Below are 3,790 nucleotides of genomic sequence, written 5' to 3' on the forward strand. Positions count from 1 at the left end.
CCTTTTCGGGGCTTTAACTATTTCTGTGGTGTACAGGCCTGGTGTGTGGCTGATTTTGTTTCTGAAGTTTTCTGTGACTGTGTCGATAGTCGGGATTGCATTCGGTCAGTTTTGTAAGTTATGTTCTTTAGTAAACAGAGTCTTCCCCGGTTAACTCACCATCTGTTCAATTTCTGTTTTTATGTCGTGGTCAGTGGTTGTCGGGACTTCCTTGACCATTACATAAGCTGCCTTGTGCCGTTATCTTGGGTCCCGAACCAAGAGAACGACACAGGCCAGAAAGGAAGACAGGTGACTGAAAGCATAGCAGTTAATTCCTTTAGAAACACTCGAATTCCCGGCGTCGACACAGTCACAGAAACCGAATCAGCTATGCACTGGGCTTTGTATACCATAGAAACAAAAATTGCTGTCGACAATTAAACCGAAAGAAACAGCAACATTACTTCCACTTCATCAAAGCGCACTCAACATCCTGCCACCCATCATGAGATCATGATTCTTCCAGCTATTTCTATGTTAAACCTATATTTCGTAATTTAATTTTGTCTTTTCTTTTCTTTTCTACCGAGGATCATTGCAGCGTAGGAAGACATGCCTGGACGTGGGAAAGCTGCCAAGGACTGGTGAAGGAAGTTGCCGAAGATGAACGAAAGGGATTTTCCTGCACATATGACAAGGTTGTATTGTGTGAAAACAGTTTTTATCTATAGGACAACATTATTTGTCAATAATGGACGTTTCATTTGTGTTGGCAAGTTTAAACAAAGAGGTTTAACCTCCTTGGAAGGCCTCGAAAAATTGGGTGAACGTGCACCCATGTGTACCCAGAATTGGAGATGTGCACCCATTTTTTTCTGTTGGTGCATCGGTGCACCCAAATATTTCCATAGGTTGGCGTAAGTTAAGATATCAAAGTATACAGCATATTCTTGACATCTAAGTATAAGAAAGATAATAAAATGTCTGTCACAACATGTTTAGGAATTCGAAGTTAGAATTTGGGTTGATCAATATTTTCAATTCAATGCTCCAAAACTAGGCTTTGAGTCTTTTGTATTTGTTACAGTGGTAGTAAGGCGGCTAATGTATGTCTCTTTCTGATATCACAGGAATGCGTACGGAATGTGACAGCGGTCGAGCCCTAGCTACCAGAGGACCTGAAACTAAGTTAAGTTCTTGTGTGTCTTATGGAATGTAAATTGCCTAGCCTTAGCTTAGCAAACTCATGGTAGATGGTAAGGTGCTGAGTATGCTTTGTTGACATGCCGAGTGATGATGCTGGTAGAGGTTTATATTAGGACACTTTGTAAATGGAGGCTCCTTTTCGGGGCTTTAGCTATTTCTGTGGTGTACAGGCCTGGTGTGTGGCTGATTTTGTTTCTGAAGGTTTCTGTGACTGTGTCGATAGTCGGGATTGCATTCGGTCAGTTTTGTAAGTTATGTTCTTTAGTAAACAGGGTCTTCCCTGGTTAACTCACCATCTGTTCAATTTCTGTTTTTATGTCGTGGTCAGTGGTTGTCGGGACTTCCTTGGCCATTACATAAGCTGCCTTGTGCCGTTATCTTGGGTCCCGAACCAAGAGAACGACACAGGCCAGAAAGGAAGACAGGTGACTGAAAGCATAGCAGTTAATTCCTTTAGAAACACTCGAATTCCCGGCGTCGACACAGTCAAGGAAACCGAATCAGCTATGCACTGGGCTTTGTATACCATAGAAACAAAAAATTCTGTCGAAAATTAAACCGAAAGAAACAGCAACATTACTTCCATTTCATCAAAGCGCACTCAACATCCTGCCACCCATCATGAGATCATGATTCTTCCAGCTATTTCTATGTTAAACCTATATTTCGTAATTTAATTTTGTCTTTTCTTTTCTTTTCTACTTAGGATCATTGCAGCGTAGGAAGACATGCCTGGACGTGGGAAAGCTGCCAAGGACTGGTGAAGGAAGTTGCCGAAGATGAACGAAAGGGATTTTCCTGCACATATGACAAGGTTGTATTGTGTGAAAACAGTTTTTATCTATAGGACAACATTATTTGTCAATAATGGACGTTTCATTTGTGTTGAAACAAAGAGGTTTAACCTCCTTGGAAGGCCTCGAAAAATTGGGTGAATGTGCACCCATGTGCACCCAGAATTGGAGATGTGCACCCATTTTTTTCTGTTGGTGCATCGGTGCACCCAAATATTTCCATAGGTTGACGTAAGTTAAGATATCAAAGTATACAGCATATTCTTGACATCTAAGTATAAGAAAGATAATAAAATGTCTGTCACAACATGTTTAGGAATTCGAAGTTAGAATTTGGGTTGATCAATATTTTCAATCCAATGCTCCAAAGCTGGGCGTACCGCACCGACATCGAGTGACAAAGGCAAGATATTGTACTGCATTTTATTTCCACATCCTACATGCCAAGGGATAGGCGTTGAGTCTTTTGTATTTGTTACAGTGGTAGTAAGGCGGCTAATATATGTCTCTTTCTGATATTACAGTAATGTGTAGGGATTGTGACAGTGGTCCTCGCGGAAGGCGTCTTTGTGCCTTCTCTCGTGGGTTTAATTGGAAGTGTTCATTAGTTTCTTTAGAAGACATTCCATGACTTCATGTTTAGATGTCTTGATGAACATGGGACCTTTCCCAGACATCTGACAAGGTATTGTATTGTGTGAGAGCTAGCTTTAAGTGACAATAGCTGCGTTGGTAGCATCATTATAATAAAGGTACTGTGATCATGCCAATACATCCAGATTTGTATTGTACTACAGACTGTCAATAAATTCCTTTGCGTTGGCAAGTGTAAGTTTACAGTTTAATATATGGTCTTGTACAATGTTAAGCACAAAGATGTTTTTTTTCTTTCACTACTCTGACTTGTAATTCTTTTCTATCGCTGCTCTGACTTCTATCTGGGCAAAGACGTTTAGTATTTGTTACATCAATGGTAATGCTGCTGATGCATGTCTGTTTCTTTTATCGTATTTTCTACAGCAATGTCTGGACGTGCTAAGGGAAAGGTGGGCAGAGAAGGTGCCAGGCGTCACAGTCACGAATGCGCTTCACAACATCCGGAGAGACAGTACTAGTGGTCCTCGCGGAAGGCGTCTTGATGCCTCCTCTCGTTGTGGGTTTTCTTGGAAGTCTTCCTCAGCTTCTTCAGAAGACATTCCTTGACTTCATGTTTAGATGTCTTGATGGACATGGGACCTTTCCCAGACATTTGACAAGGTATTCTATTGTGTGAAAGCTAGCTTTAAGTGACAATAGCTGCGTTGGTAGCATTCATTACAATAAAGCTTCTGTGATCATGCCAATACATCCAGATTTGTGTTCTACTACAGACTGTCAATAAATTCCGTTGCGTTGGCAAGTGTAAGTTTACAGTTTGATTTATGGTCTTCTACAATGTTAAGCACAAAGTTGTTTTTTCTCTCACTTCTCTGACGTGAAATTCTTTTCTATCCCTGATCTGACTTCTATCTGGGCAAAGACGTTTAGTATTTGTTACATCAGTGGTAATGCTTCTGATACATATCTGTTTCTTTTATCGTGTTTTCTACAGCAATGTCTGGACGTGCTAAGGGAAAGGTGGGCAGAGGAGGTGCCAGGCGTCACAGTCACAAATGCGCTTCACGGCATCCGGAGAGACAGTGGTCCTGGCGGAAGGCGTCTTGATGCCTCCTCTCGTTGTGGGTTTCCTTGGAAGTCTTCCTCATCTTCTTCAGAAGACATTCCTTGACTTTGTGGACATGGGACCTTTCCCAGACATCTGACAAGGT

General features: G+C 41.5%; 1 long non-coding RNA gene across 2 annotated transcripts; it reads left to right on the forward strand.

Moving 5' to 3' along the window:
* Positions 1-63: 63 nt before the first annotated feature.
* Positions 64-3,782, forward strand: LOC118409074. Of its 2 annotated transcripts, XR_004830403.1 has the most exons (5): positions 64-680; positions 1,113-2,002; positions 2,507-2,667; positions 3,003-3,239; positions 3,574-3,782. It is a non-coding gene; the product is annotated as an uncharacterized LOC118409074 (long non-coding RNA). The 2 variants fall into 2 exon arrangements; XR_004830402.1 differs by lacking the exon at positions 2,507-2,667 and having other exon boundaries at positions 66-680.
* Positions 3,783-3,790: the final 8 nt, after the last annotated feature.

This window comes from Branchiostoma floridae, unplaced genomic scaffold (assembly GCF_000003815.2).
Source record: "Branchiostoma floridae strain S238N-H82 unplaced genomic scaffold, Bfl_VNyyK Sc7u5tJ_97, whole genome shotgun sequence".
NCBI lineage: Eukaryota > Metazoa > Chordata > Leptocardii > Amphioxiformes > Branchiostomatidae > Branchiostoma > Branchiostoma floridae.